The sequence below is a fragment of the Canis lupus genome, chromosome 34 (assembly GCF_003254725.2).
Source record: "Canis lupus dingo isolate Sandy chromosome 34, ASM325472v2, whole genome shotgun sequence".
In the NCBI taxonomy this organism is placed as follows: domain Eukaryota; kingdom Metazoa; phylum Chordata; class Mammalia; order Carnivora; family Canidae; genus Canis; species Canis lupus.
The window spans coordinates 28328751-28346658 of NC_064276.1; the positions used below are offsets into that span (position 1 = coordinate 28328751).

The following is a 17908-nucleotide window of genomic DNA, read 5'->3' on the forward strand; positions in this document are numbered from 1 at the left end:
TGTTTGTTCCAGCTCTGAGAAAAATGCTGTTGGCATTTTGACAGAAGTTGCATTAGATGTGTATATTGCTTTGGATAGCATAGATGTTTTAATAATATTTTTTCTTCCAATCCATGGGCATGGGATGTTTTTCCATTTCTTTGTGCCATCTTCAGTTTCTTTCCTAGGGGTTTACAATTTTCAGAGTATAGGTATTTCATCTCTTTGGCTTGGTTTATTCATAGGTGTCTCTTTGTTTTGTTTGTTTGTTTTTGTTTTGTTTTGTTTTGTTTTTGGTGAAACTGCAAATAGGATCAATTCCTTAATTTCTCTTTCTGCTGTTTCATTACTGGTGTATAGAAGTGCAACAGATTCCTGGACATTGATTCCATATCCTGCAACTTGACTAAATTTGTGTATCAGTTCTAGCAGTTTTTTGGTGGAATCTATTAGGTTTTCCATATAAAGTATCACATCTTCTTAAATAGTGAAAATTTTACTTCTTGCCAATTTGGATGCCTTTTATTTCTTTTTGTTTTCTGGTTGCTGTCACTTGGATATCCAGTACTATGTTAAATAACAGTGGTGAGAGGGAACATCCCTAATTTGTTCCTCACCTTAAAGGAAAGCTCTGTTTTTCCTCATTGAGGATAATGTGAGCTGTGGGTCTTTCATATATGGCCCTTATACTGTTGAGATATGTTCCTTCTATCTCTACTATGTTAAGAGTTTTTATCATGAATTGATGTACTTTGTGAGATGCCTTTTCTGCATCTACTGAAATTATCATATGGTTCTTATCCTTTCTTTTACTAATATGGTATATCACCCTGACTGATTTGCAAATATTGAACCACCCTTGCAGCCCAGGAATAAATCCCACTAGATTGCGGCGAGTGATTCTTTTAATGTATTGTTGGATTCAGTTTGCTAGTATTTTATGAAGAATTTTTGCATCCATGTTCATCAGGGATATTGGCCTGTAGCTCCCTTTTTCAGTGGAGTTCTTTCTCTGGCTTTGATATCAGAGTAATGCTGGCCTCATAGAATGAGTTTGGAAGTTTGCCTTCTCATTCTATTTTCTGGAATAGTTTGAGATAAATTGGTAATAACTCTGATTAAGTGTTTACTGGAATTTGTCTGTGAAGCCATGTGCCCCTGGAGTTTTGTTTGTTGGGAATTTTTTGATTACTGATCCAATTTCTTTGCTGGTTATCAGTCTGTTCAAGTTTTCTATTTCTTCCCGTTTCAGTTTTGGTAGTTTATATGTTTGTAGGAATTTTTCCATTTTTTCCTTTGTGCAATTTGTTGGCATATAATTTTTAATAATATTCTCATAATTATTTGGATTTCTGTGATATTGTTATTTCTTCTCACTCGTTTGTGATTTTAATTATTTAGGTTCCTTTTCTTTTCTTTTTGATAAGTCTATCTAGAGAGTTAGCAATTTCATCAATTTTCTCAAAGAACCAGCTCCTGGTTTTATTGATTTATTCTGTTTTTGTTTGTTTGCATGTTTTCTGTTTGTGTGTGTGTGTGTGTGTGTGTGTGTGTGTGTGCATTTTATTTCTGCTCTAATCTTTATTATTTTCTTCCTTCTGCTGGCTTTAGTCTTCATATATTCTTTTTCTTCTAGCTCCTCAGGTGTAAGGTTAGGTTGTTGATTGGAGATTTTTCTTGTTTCTAAAGTAAGGTCTGTAATGCTATATACTTCCCTCCTAGGCCCACTTTTGCTGCACATCAAAGGTTTTGAACCATTGTGTTTTCATTTTCATTTGTTTCCAAGTGTTTTTTACTATTTGATCTCTTAGTTGACCCATTCATTATTTCGTAGCATGTTCTTTTACCTCCATGTATTATGGTCTTTCAAAATCTTTTCTTGTAGTTTTACTTCTACTTTCATAGTGCTGTGGTCAGAAAAGGTGCATGGCATGATTTCAGTATTTGAATTTATTTTGATGTGTAGTGTAAGATAGTGTATTTGTATTTGTTGAGGACTATCTTGTTATCTAGTATGTGACCTATTCTGGAGAAAGTTCCATGAGCAATTGATAAGAATGTGTATCCTGCTGTTTTAGGAGCTATGTTCTGAACAAATCTGTTAAATCCATCTGGCCTAGTGGATCTTTCAAAGACATAGTTTTCTTGATTATTTTCTGCTTAGATGACCTGTCCATTGTTAAGTAGAGTGTTAAAGTCCCCTAGTATTATTGTGTTATTATCAATTAGTTCCTTTATGTTTGTTATTAGTTGCTTAATATATTTGGGTGCTCCTAAGTTGAGTGAATAAATATTTACAATTGTATATCTTCTTGTTGGATTGTCCCCTTTATGATTATAGAATGCCCTTCTTTGTCTCTTTTTACACACTTTGTGTCTTTTCTAAGATTTATTTATTTATTTGAGAGAGAGAGCAGGGAGGAGGAGCAGGGAAAGTGGGAGAGAGAGAATCTCAAGCGGACTCCCCACTGAGCCTGGAGTCTAACATGGGACTTGATTTCATGACCCTGAGATCCTGACTGAGCTAAAACTAAGAGTCAGACATGCAACTGACTGAGCCACTCTGTCTCTACAGTCTTTGTTTCAATGCCTAGTTTGTCTGATATAAGTATTGATATTCTGATGTTTTTAAACTTCTGTTTGTGTGATAAATGTTTCTATAGCCCCTCACTTTCCTTCTTTTTTTTTTTTTTAAGATTTTATCTATTTATTCAAGAGACACACAGAGAGAGCCAGAGACACAGGCAGAGGGAGAAGAAGGCTCCTTGAGGGGAGCCTGATGTGAGACTTGATCCTGGCACTCTGGCACCACACCCTGAGTCAAAGGCATATGCTCAACCACTGAGCCACCCAGGCATCCCTACTCCCTCACTTTCTAACTGTAGGTGTCTTTAATTCTAAAATGAGTTTCTTGTAGGTAGCATATATATGGGTCTTATTTTATTTATCCATTTTGTTATCCTATTTTTTATTGGAGTGTTTACTCCTCCATTTACATTCATATTGATAGATATGCATTTATTACCATTTTATTACTAGTTTTGTCATTGTTTCTGAAGGTTTTCTCAGATCTTTTCTCATCTTTGTCTCTCCCGTGCATTCAGAGTCTCCTTTAAGATTTCTTACAGGGCTGTCTTAGTGTTCTAGAACTCCTTATTTTTTTTTTTTTGTTTATCTGAGAAACTGTTTATCTCTTCTCCCATTATGAATGATAACTTTGTGGATAGAGTATTCTTGGCTGCAGATTTTTCCCGTTTCAGCACTTAGAATATATCATGTCTCCCTCTTCCGGCTTGCCAAGTTTCTGTTGAGAAATCTCCAGCGTGCCTCATGGATTTTCCCTTATAAGTTAAGAGCACCTTTTGTTCTTACTGCTTTTAAGATTTTTTTTTTCCTTATCACCATATTTTGCAAATTTAATTACAATATGTCTTGTGCGGGCCTGATTTTGTTGATGTTGATGGAGGTTCTCTGTATCTTGTGGACCTTGATGTCCATTTTTTCCCCAGATCAGGGAATTAATAGCTAACAATTTCTCCAAAGAACTAATTTAAAGATTCAAGAAAATTAATTAATATCAAACAGGATAAAAATCAAAGAAAAACTTTCTCAGAAATATCACATACACACTATAAAAGAATTTTTAAAAATGACATTACATGTGAGAATAACTCAAATGACTTTAATTTTTAAAAATGACATTACATGTGAGAATAACTCAAATGGCTGAAAACTTTTATAAAGGGGCACCTGGGTGGCTCACTGGTTGAGTGTCTGCCTTTGGCTCAGTTCATGATCCCAGGGTCCTGGAATACAGTCCCATATCAGGCTCCCTGCAGGGAACCTACTTATCCCTCTGCCTATGTCTCTGCCTCTCTCTGTTTGTCTCATGAATAAAAAATAAAATCTTTAAAAAAAATTTTCATAAAAACATAACTATAGTGAAACATCTTTAAAGCTTGAAAAAAGAAGTGTCAATTCTGTATGTACTAAATATATCCTTATGTAATGACAGCAAGATAAAGATCTTGTAGATGAAGGAAAAAGAAGAGTATTCAATGATAACACATGTACTCTAAAAGACTATAGACTCTCTGTAGGCTGAAAGGACATTTCCTTTATGCCAGAGGGATCCCACACTGTCATACAACCAGCTAACAGGCTGTTTTGATGGTTTCTCTGTAGATTTTGAGAGGAGATAATCACTACCTCTGCACTATGTATCTCTTGACATAATTCCAGCCTCTTTCTGTGTTGAGTTCTCTATGTCAAGTATTGCTAGATCTGAACATTTACTGAAGCTTTTCTCCTGGAGCCTTTCAAATCTTCTCTAATCTAGGATTCTTTTTTTTTTTTTAAATCTAGGATTCTTCATGAGTTTTTGTTTCAACATTAACATAAATAATAAATTTATCTATTTCTAGTCAAAGTTGTTTTTTCCCAAGTCTACAGAGATATTAAAAATTGTCTTTTCACCAAAGCTTCCAGAAGTGCAGAATACACTTACATTTAATAATTCATTTTTACTAAACAGATTAAAATTTATAGAGTAAACTTTCCTATAGTATCTCTTTAAAATTACACAGCTCTTCTGTGAAGAAGGTATTTTACAGATGAGAAAAACAAGGTTTAAAATGATACTAAGTGACCTGCTCATTTTCACAGAGCTTTAACATGTCAGTGATGGCTGTGCTGATTTTCTTTCTTCAGAAAGAAAGTTCTTCCAGGGTTGAAGAACTGAGATGACTGATTTAGAGAACTGAAAGAAGGCCAGTGTTACTGCTTCACAATGAGGGAGAAAAAAAAGGAGATGAGATTGCAGACAGTGTGGTCCAGATCAAGCAGGGACTATCAGGTAATGCTAACTGACTTGTTTTCTCTCAGTACAAATTAAAGCAATTAAATCATGTTAAACAAGAAAATGGTTGATTTAACTTAATTATTTAAGAAAGATTATTCTATTCTTTATGGAGAATAGATGAAAATACAAGCCAAATGACATGGTTTATTTACAATGTAAGGGAGAGATCATATTTTCTTGATCCAGAGTACTACCATTGGAGGAGAAGAGAAATGGATGGATGATTTGAGGCAAAGCCGAAGGCCTTTTAATGGACTAAATGTATATGGGAGTTTGATGAGAAAGAACAGTTCTTAGGTGTCTTGTTCCTAACTAGAACAGCCGCTTATAAGAGAAGGGGATGAGTAGGCTTGAAAGTGGATCTAAGAGTTCCCTTAGTTTTAGGCCTGAAACACTGGCCACATTGTGAGTTACACAGAGGAGTCTCAAATTCAGGAGGGGATGCTAGAATAGAAATGCAAAGGTGGGTATCCTTCCCATATAGATAATACATTGAAATAATAATAAAATGTTTCATCTGGACCTAGAGAGAATGAGGTCTAGAACTAAACTAGAGGACACTGAATTTAGAGCTGGGTTGCATAGGAGCCACTGGAAATTAAGCTTAAAACAATGAATCTTAATTAATGGGTGTCAAGAAAAAAGAGAAAGTGGAAAAGAAGGAAGAGCTATGCACTAAACACTGACTTGCTGCCAGCTGCAATGAACAAAATTAATAGCTTCCAGTTGTTAGTTTTGTCGCAGTGTGCCCCGACTTCTGATCTGAGGTCCCTCCCCTATTTATGGGTAATTCCCATTCCATAATATGCGCTTAAGGACTTTGGCGCATGTGGCTAGCAGTAACCTCTCTAATGTGCAGTCTTTGTTCTGCAATATCCCATTGGGCAGCTATAGATGTCCTCAGGTCAACATCCCAGTGGGAGGGCTCCTCTTGTCCTATACTACTTCTTCCGTTTTCTTTCTGTAATTGCTCTTTCCCAGCAAACCTTTCGAACTAACTATGGCTCAACATTTTCCCATGGCAAATATTTAAAATTAATAATACTTAGAAGATGCTAAAAATTATAGTCCAATTCAGGTTTTCTGAATTCACAGAGTTCCCAATTTCTCACTTGAATTGCACTCTTGGATAATAATTTATTTCATTAGGCTCTCACTGACACTATACTAACACAATGTGTGAACTCATGACTGAAGCATGAGAGTAGGTGTTAAAGGCGTTATTTGGAAATAAACAAGAGTGTAAGATTTCTTATAATTTCTTGTGCTCTAGATTTTTCCTTTTTATGAAGATAAGATATTACTTAGCATAACTTGAAAAATATTTCATTATACAATAAAAAAATCTTATTAAAATATCATTTACTCTTGGGTAATGTCAAAAAATTAGCACTTTAAAATGTTTTAACTATATAAAATTTTCTCAGATATCAGAAAATGTATAGAAACAACTTTTAGTGGATTTTCTTTTCAAATGAAATAGTAAACTAAGTATGAGGCTGGAAACTACTTAAAACCCAAAATGTCATTAATTCAAAATTAAAGCTAAGTTCTAAAAATAAGTAGAAATACGTAATAACCTGCTATAGAAGTGTCTTTTCTCATTAAAGAAATAAATTTATGGTTGTAGAACATTTAATTTTTATAAACCAATTTATAGATATTATATAATTTATAATTTTTCCAAATCATGTTTTGCATGTCAGGATTTTTAGATTGCTTTAATAATATGAAGTTGTCACTCAATAAATATTGAACTAAAGCTTGGTGAATACATGCATATTTGATTCAGGCAAGCAGATAAATGGCAAAACATTTACAATTGCACCAATATTTATTAACTTCTCCAGCTGTATTGGCTTATACTATTTCTTGCAACTTAGATATTTGCTCTTTCAAGTCCTTGGTGTTCAGATATTGATCAGAATTTGAAGAGGTATTCTAGGAAAAAAATGATAGAGTAATTTTATGATAATTAAACAGAATTTTATCTTTATATTTTGAGAGATCAAAATTTGTCATATGATAAAATACATGTCATAAATAAATATTTTTTATATTAGAGTTTTGAAAATAAGTTCATCCAGTTATAGTTTTTTATTCCTTTTTTTTTAAAGATTTTATTTATTCATGAGAGGCAGAGAGAGAGAGAGAGAGAGAGAGGCAGAGACACAGACAGAGGGAGAAGCAGGCTCCATGCACCGGGAGCCTGACGTGGGATTCGATCCCGGGTCTCCAGGATCGCGCCCTGGGCCAAAGGCAGGCGCCAAACCACTGCGCCACCCAGGGATCCCTTTATTCCTTTTTATAATAGCAAAATGCATATGATGCATTTTGAAGATTTATCCTTGACACTTGAAAGAATATTATAATGCATCATATTTTTGCTTTGTGGGAGGACTTTTAATTATTTTAATTCAGAAAGGTTCTTAAAAACAAAATTTTGTTTCCATGTGCTAAATGTATTTAAAATTAAGTGCCTCTTTATATAGAATTTTTAAAACATTTCTGCTTTATTTCAAACTCATTTATATTTCTTCATTGTATTCCGCACATTTAGTTGGATTTGTTGCAATTGTCACCAGAATAAGGAAAGATCTTATTAGTAGTTATATTCCCAGATCCTAAATATTTTGATGGTACTTAGTAGGCACAGCAATAATTTGGTGAATTATTAATTCAAAGTTGGTTAACCTTTGGTGCACTCTAAGACCTTCCTATAATTTGCCTTGAAAATTTGTCTTGGTCTATAGGATAGCAAAGATACCCTGGAAGATGATTTGTGTTAGTTCAACTGTATTTTGTTTATTCTTCCCATTAAAAAATGGTAATATTTCTCCTTCCTCTTAAAACTGAATGGACTCATGATCGATTTGCTTTGAACAATATAAGATAGCAGAAATGGCACTATCGAGTTCTAGCACTTATGCCTAAGAGTCTTTGCAGTTTTATTTTTACCCCCTTGGATGCTACCATGAGCAATCATGTGTGGTAGGCAGGCTAGCTAACTGGAGGATAAGAAGACACATGAAAGAGACCTAAGACTCCCTGGCAGTCAGCCCATACAAACTGAAAGATATGTGAGTGAGGCCATTTTGAAACTTTTGATCAAGCTAAGATTCCTGCTGAATAGGGCCCTGTAGTTGAGCACAGGTCAAAGAACCACTTAGTCAACTACAGAATGATGAGAAATGACACATTGTCATTTTAGGCCACTAAACTGTAGGGTGTTTTTTTAAATGTAAAAAATAGATAATTAGTAATTGTTAGAAGAAAAATGGTATGGTAACATAAAAAGGAAAGAACTTTTTCTTAAGGATACATGGAAAGATGAGTTTGTAAGACAGAGTAAAGAATACTTTTTTTCTCTAAGGAAATGTAAAAGGAGACAAGATAAAGTTTTAGATTGTTTTAAGGTGGATAGTGAGTTAGCTAAAAAAAGGTAAAGGAATCCACATGCCTTTTTGAATTACTTACATTGTTATAATTATATTGTTATAAATGTATGTGTATGCAATTATATATATATATATATACATACCTATAATATATGATTTTACATGTGTGTAGATAGATGAAGATTAGATAGATAATGTGCATACACTTGTGTGATAATTAAATATACAATCTAAAACTCACATGTGCTGGAAATTACACTAAAGTATGTATCTTAATTTGGGCTTTGAATGCTGAAGCCAAGGCCAAATAATTCCTTTCAGCCAAATAATTCATTTTAGCCAAATGTTAAGGTTGAAGCCAATTTTTAACTCCGTTACATTGTAAGATATATTTCTAATGGTGGATTGTGGTCAAAATATATCAACAACACTAATACAATAGTTATTTGAATGGGACAAAAATTTGTTAGTTATTTGTGCAGATAAAATAGAAGAAAATAGAAAGTACCAGAAAAAGAACAAGTTTCTAGAATGGATAGTGCTAGCAATAGTTACTTAGTATTATGGGCTTCGAAATAAATTCTGGGCACTTGAATACATCATGTCTACTTTTCCAAGACCCTCTGAAATCATGTTAATAATCACAGTTCACTTTTGAACAACATGGGGGTGTGCTGGTGGAGGTTAGAAGCACTGACCCCCTCCCCTCGCCCTAGCACAATCAAAAGTCTGCATATAACTTTTGACTCTTCAAAATCTTCACTATTTATAGCCAACTGCTGCCTGGGAGCCTTACTGACATAACTTCAGCAGTGGATTAATACATATTCTGTATGTTATTTGCATTATTTACTGTATTCTTACAATAAAGTAAACTTGAGAAAAGTTATTAAGAAATTCACAAGGAAGAGAAAGTACACTTATAGTACTATATTTATCAAGGAAATCTGCATATAAGTGGACCAATGTAATTCAAACTCATGTTCTTTAAAGGGTCAACTGTATATACATAAAATGTGAGAGAACTGAAGGTTAGAGAAGTCTTATACCTGATAAGAGGCCAAAATTTCACAAAGTGGAAAAAAACCTCAAACATATACAGTTTATTGTAAACTTGCTTCAATATGGACATAAAAAAGCTGGAGCTTGAGAATAAGAAGAAAGAGTTGGAGAAAACAACTAATCCCCATATCTTCTGCTCTACTGAATTCAGTTGAAAATAAGGGTCTATTTAGTATCTCTGAGGCCATGCCATCTTGGAAGCCTGTAGGGGAGGATCATTCCTTGGGTGGTAGGAATGTTAGCTATAATCTTTGCCTCTGTCTTCACCCTGTGTCTGTGTATGTTTGGGTCCATGCTAATCAGGTCGTCTTAACTTGATTATATCTATAAACAACCTATTTCCAAATAAAGTTATATTCACAGGTACCTGGGGGAGGAGGAGGGTTGTCTTGGAACCCCACCATATCTTTTTGGGGCATATAATCCAAACCATAACAACCACTAATATACAAATCTCAATACACAATTTCAAAATACAGACTACCAACATCCTCTCAAGAGGCTACATACTTAAACTTGAAGAAAATAGCATCAGGTGGCCCCCACATTGTATTCAATGTTTCTGGAAAACATGAATGATTTCAAAATCTGGCAGATCAGTCAAAATTACTTGGGACAGGGCCCTTTCTGTTTTTCAGAAACACACACACACACACACACACACACATACTTGCTGATTGACTGACTGATTGATTGATTGTTGAAGCCACCAGAGCCTTTCTGATTCAGAATTTCCAGATAGCTACATTATATGTTAAAAAAATTCCATTTGCAAAATAGTTTTGAAACCATTTCCTTAAAAAGCCTTCAAATTATCTACAGAAGACGATGAATGTGTTAAATTAAGGCAAAAGATATCTTCTTTTTTTTTTTTTTTAAAGATTTTTCTTATTTATTTGAGAAAAAGAGAGATTGAGGGAGAGCAGGGTGAGAAGCAGAGGGAGAAACAGACTCCCCTCTGGGCAGGGAGCTCAATGTGGGGCTTGATCCTGGGACTCTGGGATTATGACCTGATCTGAAGGCAGATGCTTAACCAACTGAGCCACCCAGGTGCCCAATACCTTCTTTATTGATGTGCTCTTGAAATAACGTGGCTGAGCTGCAAGTGATGAGCATAACAAGGCAGAAACATTGGGTCATCAACTTTAGGCATGGCTGAGTTGAGTAAAAGCTGTCAAAAGTAAACATTCTGCATCCTTTCATTTCTTAGCTCCAGTTTTCCATGTGTTCCCCAGACAAAAAATTATGTATTATCCCAGAAAAATAGTAACACTATTTGAAATAATTAAAAAAAATCTAAATCTATTTTCTCTTTCTTATAACAATTGAGGATGAGTTTCATTATGAGAATTTTTAATGTCATTCTAAAACCCCTCTACTTGGAAGAAAAAGTAAGATCATTCATTACTTAATAAACTTAACAACCACTGTCTTTCATTTTCCTGTCCATTTTAAATATTTATTGAATAAAGGATATATAAATACATTTTGTTAAAAACTCAAACAAGAAGGAAAAATCATTTATGAGTATTCACTGTAATATGTACAGGATATGTAATAAAGTGTCATTTTATATATATATAGTTTTTCGATCATACGTTATGTAGTTTTGATTATATATGTAGTTTATATATAGCTTTGATTATTTGCTTTATCCTCTATAACATGTCTTAGAGATCTTTACGTATCAGTGTATTTAGTTTGATTTTATTCATTAGAACCACTCCCTACTATTTGTTTAACCATAGTACTTCGATTGTTAAAACAATTTGCTCACAATATAATGATGTAAGGAATTTTCTTATGTGTTTCATTGTGGACAAGTGTATTTCTCTATGCTATATAAATTATACATCAATTAAAAGCTTTGCCCATTTTTAAGCTTTATGAAAAACTAAATTTTTACATTTAGCTTACATTTAACTAAATGGGCTCCAAAGATATTATATCACGTTTCCTCCATAATTTCACAAAGTATGAGGGTAATGATTTCCTAAAAATTCACCAATACTGTTTATTGTCAGTTTATTTTGGTAATGTAAAGGTTAAAAATATTTCCCCCCCCCCAAAAAAAAATATTTTCCCAGAACCTCACCTATACCAGATATTATCAAGCTATTCATTTTTGAAACAGCAAAATTAAACTATTTTATGATCATTTCAGTTTTGTAGTCCTGATTTTTTTTAAAATTTTATTTATTTATTCATGACAGACAGAGAGAGAGAGAGAGAGGCAGAGACACAGGCAGAGGGAGAAGCGGGCTCTATGCAGGGAGCCCCATGCGGGACTTCATCCCGGATCTTCAGGATCACACCCCGGGCGAAGGCAGGGCTAAACCATTGGGCCACCGGGGCTGCCCGGTAGTCCTGGTTTTTATGAGATTTTTTTCATGTGTTTATTGGCCATTTATATTTCTTCTATGGTGAGTTAGTTGGTTTTTATCTTTTGCATATTTTTCTTAAGTTCTCTAGTAATTTGCATATTAATTTCTAAGTGTTCTTCATATATTTTGGATTTTGGACAAGTACTGCAAATACTCCCAAACTGTCACTTTTCTTCTAATTCTGTTTACTGCATTACTGTTCTAAGTTATTTCATCTTTGCTAATATTCATCAATAGCTTTTCTTATAGCCATTTAAATGACAACTATATAAGGAAATTTTAATCAAAATTAATTTTCCTTACTTTTATTAAAAATAAAAATAAAGCCTGTTTTAGAAGAGAATCAAACAGGATGAGGGTCCTAGAATAAAGGAAAACAATATAACCAGTTTTTGTCCTCAATCTACACAGGCCCTAGATAAGATTTTTAGACAAAATGGGATGAAGGCCAAAATGAATGGAAAGAGAACTTGAGCAGGTGTTTGTATACATCTGCCCTCATTTGTAATGGCCAAGAGACACAACCTCTGATTCTAACTTTGTCTTATAACTTATGTTTATTGCTCTTAGAAATGTAAATACATCGAACTCCCTCAAGTTTAAGAGTTCAAACACTGAAAGCAATTAAAACTCGTATTTGGAAAATAGCACTTGTAAAGAAGAGTTCTAGTGGTGTTTAAATGTTCATTTAAGATTTAAAACATTGTGTATTTGGTTATTAAATAACTGATGCATGTATGCTAAAATATATTTTTATTTTAAAACTGTTGCAATTATGTACATCTATCGGTAGACTCACACTAATGTAATAAATAGGACAATATTTGCTGAGATAACTGAATTGTGACTTAAAATGGACCAGTTAGGTTAGGACTTCGAAAAGAACTCCTACAAATATGTAACAAATTGATATTTTTTTCTGTTTAGAATTTAACATAGGGGATTGAATCATGGTCTTGGGGAGGGACAGATCTCTTTTATGAATGTCAGATCTGTCTGTGGGTATGTTATTTAAACCTTGATGTCTCATCCCCTTTTATGTAAAATGAAGATAATAATGATTTATATCCTAGTGTATATTCATTTAATGACATAGTGAGCACTTAGAACAATGCCTGATGCATAATGATAAATGTTAGTTGTCATTCATGTATTTTTTAATCTTTTAAAATTGGTTCTCTTGCTCTTTAGGTACAATATTTAAAAGACAATTTACATTGAAAGCTATTTCTATTAATTATAAATCCATTTGGCTTTTGACAAACTTCTCAATATCTTCTGATGAACCAAAAGCAAAATATTAAGAAAAAAAAAAATCACCATGATTAAATTAAGTTGAACCAACTACTAAGATCAAGTGTAAGGTTTTAAGAGAAAAATTCATATTACTTCACTTAGTTCTATCAGCTCTAACAGAATTAGTTTTGTTCTTGTCTTGGTGAGAATAACTAATGATAACAATATAATATTTGAACTATAACAGTATAACAATAACAGTATAATAATTGAACAATTAACATTCAAGTGGCTTTCAACTTTCTCTGAAAGCCTCAAATATCAAAGTGAGTAAAATATCCATCTCACTTGGAAAGAGTTCCTTGGGTCATTTCTGAATGATAATTGCTTCAATATTTTGAAAAGGAAAGAAATCGTTGAATGCTAGGACAAAGCACACCACGAGCCTCTATTTGACCTTAATTAATGACTAAGGAAGACAGTTCAAATATTATCAAAATTCACTTGGGTATTTTTTTCTCTTTTATTCTTCTATTTACATTTTGGATATAATGTTGCTTCTAAGTGCTTAATTCTTTCTATGGAGTATACATTAGAAATAATTTTGGAGATATGATTGGGTTAGAAGACTAGAGAAAAAACAGCTAAAAATGGATGCCTCTGACTTCCCTATGAAGTAATCCTTGAACACTAATTGGTGAGATCTCTGCTATCCAAAAAGGAAATAACCTCCTTTCAGTCAACTACTCCAGAGCTGCATTCCTTCCCCTCTGAGGGCTGGGTAGGTGATTTTATTGTATATACAATGCCTCACATCACACTTCTATTACTCCTTCCCTCCAGTGAGGTTGAAAATGTGAAACAACATGGCTATTAGGAGCATAGTTGAGGTCTATGGAGGGTTGCCGTGACTCTTATGAGTTAAAAAGAGAAGAGAAAGAAGATTATGGAATAATGTGCCTTGGTAGGAAGACTGAATTGAAAACACACGATTTGAAGAAGCAGAGAACAACATAACACCAATATGAGTTGAAAGAAATCTGTTCAGAGGGAAGGCGATCTCTTAAAACTCTGAAAAAATTCTTTATCAGAAAAAAGACAAATCCGTCTAGATTTAAGAGGAAAAGAGTTTTATTTTTTTTATTTTTTAAAATTTATTTATGATAGAGAGAGAGAGAGAGAGAGAGAGAGGCAGAGACATAGGCTGAGGGAGAAGCAGGCTCCATGCACCGGGAGCCCGACGTGGGATTCGATCCCGGGTCTCCAGGATCGCGCCCTAGGCCAAAGGCAGGTGCCAAACCGCTGCGCCACCCAGGGATCCCCAGGAAAAGAGTTTTAAAATGAGATTTGTGATTCTTTTTGGTAGTTTACATTCATTATTGCTAGTAGATGAAGCATTTGATAAGTAAGCTACTGAGTCTGGGAAGTAAAAGGAATGAAGTCATGTTTACAGAGGTCCATTGCACAGTTGTTTCAGAGAAACTATTGTTACTTGTCTTTCACCTACTTCTGTTCTGCAAGATGGTATTATTTATCTTTGAAGAAGTATTTTGTGTACATCATGTTTTACAACCTCTTCCTTTATCTACAGTCCTCTGTGTTTTTGCCTTTCATCTGACACCGTTTTTGCATCGAACTGGAAAAATATAGCAGGAACTTCTAGAGCTGGAAAGGTAGAATGTTGAAAAAGAGAGACTCTCAGCAAGAATTCTTGCTTTTGGGAGAACTGGGGCTTTCTAATATTATCATGGCTTATTTGAAAGTAGGTACTGAAGTAGAAGTCTAACTTAAGAAACTGATGGTAGACATGTATCATAATCATTTTTTAATGAGTGGAGTTTAATAAAGGAGCTGTTTATGAATATGTGGCTACTAATGGAAAGTGTCATGGGTTGATATAAAATGTTTGGAACTTCAACCACTGTAGGCTTCAGATATAACCAGAAGGAAGAGTCATGGAGACTGAGAAAGAAGAGCTGTAGCTCTAAGAGATGTATTACCTGCCCTGATAGAAGCTGTGTTCCTTGGTAGACAGACTTTGACAAATTGTGATGACCCTTCTGGTAGAGAGAGATGGCCAAACTCTGGGGGAGGATGTGAAAATAAATTATTTTTCCATCCTGTAATGACTCGCTAGTTATACCCAGTGATTGGACCAAACTCGAAGCCAGAGGGCAGGAGAACCCTTTGATGAAGTCCACAGAGTTAGCTACATATGGCACAGAGCATAGTTGAAGAGTAGCAAGCAGAAAATATCTAGTATACACGAGCCAAATGTCTAGGATATATACCCAGGATATACAAGTGTTTAAGAAAATATCTTTTTTTGGGGGGATCCCTGGGTGGCGCAGCGGTTTGGCGCCTGCCTTTGGCCCAGGGCGCGATCCTGGAGACCTGGGATCAAATCCCACGTCGGGCTCCCGGTGCATGGATCCTGCTTCTCCCTCTGTCTGTGTCTCTGTGCCTCTCTCTCTCTGTGACTATAATAAATAAAAGGGAGTGTTTAAAAAAAAAAAAAAAAGAAAATATCTTTTTTTCCAAGATAAGTATCTTTATAGGCACTGAGAACACAAAGGTGAGGAAGTTAGCACAATCCTTGCCCTCACTGGCGCTTATATTCTATTGCATATTTTTAATATAATGTGTGCATGTACATATATGTGTACACTTGTATGATTTACCTGGATACACATCCATGGATGTAGTTACATATGATCTTAGAATATGTATTTCTGTGTTTTTCTTTCTTTCCTACAATTCCAAATCTCCCACTGGTAGACAGGAAAATTCCCATTGCACAGACTAGATAGAAATAAGGATGTTGAGACAGCAGAGCACATTTTGGCTAACGCCAGAGTTCTACCTTGAAATTGAGCATGTTTGTAGCCCATCTCTTGTCATTCAAGTAAGCATGTAACATCCTCCTTGTGTGAACACAGAGGCCATCTATATAGTTATTGGGAGAGGGTTTCAGTGGCCTCATTAGGTACATGCTGGTGGTGGGGCCTGCTTATTATCTAGCAGAATAATTTTATGTCCTCTGAAATTTTATTTCACATCTATGTCAATTCTACCCCATGTCAAACACCCAGAATACTCATTAACTTCCTCTCAATATTCCAAAACCTCAATCGAGGTCCTTGAAGTGCTCAAAGAATATCACAGAATACTACATAGTGATGATATGGAAAGAAAAATCCCAGCTGGACAATGCAGAAACTCTTCCTGGTTATTATACAGATATGCAAAAGGGTATGTGTGATATGTTGAATATCTGTTAATGATGAATATTTAGCACACTTAGAGTTCTAAAGATTTTAATCACACATAATTCAGTTGCCAGAACTTATTTCCTTTTACTAATTGTCATGTTCTTAGAAAACAGCCTCTATATATGCATTGTTTTTCGACATTAATTGAAACATAATTTTTAAATCTGTTTTTTAAGGATTTATTGGAAATAAACACTTAAAGAAGTCTCTAGATGTTATAAGGAAATGAGCACTTAAGAAGAGTTTGGAGAAGTCACAACTGAATTTGTACACTGATTCCAATGATTGCTACATCTGCAATTTTAGATATGTTACTTTACTTTTCTGAATTTAATTTTTTTCATATTTTTAAAGTAAGGGTAGTAATTCCAAACTTGTATGGATATTGGAAACAATAAATGTGCATGAAAAACTTCTAATCCTACCACCCTGCCATTCTTCCTATTCGCTTATTATCACCAATCTGACAGTATTTCCTTGGGTCCTATCAAAGACACTGACCAATGGTGTAATTTTCTCTATTTATCCAGTTCCAGATTGACTGTAAATGTATTCCATTATTCCTGAAGACCTCGGGAAGTTAGAGACTTGGAAGCTTGAATGAATACAAAGCTATTTGACCTATATTTTGCTACCTCTTGTCTTGGTTCACATTTTAACACAGAAAATATTGCCCACAACCCAGTGATTTTATTCTCTAAGATTTCCTCCAGGCACAAGACTAAAGATCCCCAGGCTCTTTCCACTAGCTAACAATGCTTCATAGATACAGCCAGTTTTGAAGAAAGTCAGAGCCTAAAATGAAATCTGTACTTCTCTACCCATGTCTAAATAAGGGGATACAAATGTGAAATATGGCAAAATTTTAATCCCAAATTCAAGACTACTTAAGTGGATAAACAGAAAGAAGAAAAAAGGAGTTCTATTTTAGCATTAATTCCCATCAGTATTAGAGATCGTTGATTCCACAAAAACTGGAATATGAAATTTAGCCATAACATCATCATGAAAATTACAAAATTAATTATATATTTACCTTATAAATACTATTATGTAAAGATATTGGTAACCCCTACTAGAAATTTTAATGAAACATTAAACTCTAAATCAAATTTATATTGAGGCAATTGCTTCAGATTCTTCAAAAGCAAACAAATTCCTTAAGTGTCCTTCATATGTAATACTACTGAGGGCATTTTTAGATACCTGAGATGATATTAAATTCATTACATTTGAAATAAGTCTGGATAAAGAATGCATATCATCTGGTTAATTTATTATTAAGAAGCTTACCTTCAGAAAAATTAAGGTAAGGAAGCAAGGAATGTTTTAAAATGTATTATGATTAGAATATTTTGGTAAGAATGATTTTTAAATGATGGAGCTAAAGAGTATTTATGTGAAAGAGAAGGGAATGGAATAGCTAATTTTCAATTATTTAACATATAGTTATTTATACACATGTTCACACAAGCACAGGCACACACACTCATATGCCTTAATGTGTAAAGATGTATTTATATAAGATTGAAAAGCTTTAGAGAAAATTCATTAACTCATTTAGCTGAGCAAAAATAATGTAATACTAACTCTGGATTTGATGTTGTACTAAATTATGGAAGATATTACCATTGGGATAGGCTGGATAAAGAGTGCACAGGACCTCTTGGCACATTTCTTTGAAACTGATGTGAATCTATAATTACACTAATTTTT

General features: G+C 34.1%; 1 long non-coding RNA gene across 1 annotated transcript in view; it reads left to right on the forward strand.

Moving 5' to 3' along the window:
* Positions 1–3170: 3170 nt before the first annotated feature.
* The window catches only part of LOC125754306 (uncharacterized), a 73070-nt gene continuing 58332 nt past the window's right edge, over positions 3171–17908 (forward strand). The window contains exons 1-2 of the long non-coding RNA XR_007408211.1: positions 3171–3327; positions 4690–4834. This is a non-coding gene — a long non-coding RNA (uncharacterized LOC125754306). The remainder of the gene's footprint in view (positions 3328–4689; positions 4835–17908) is intronic.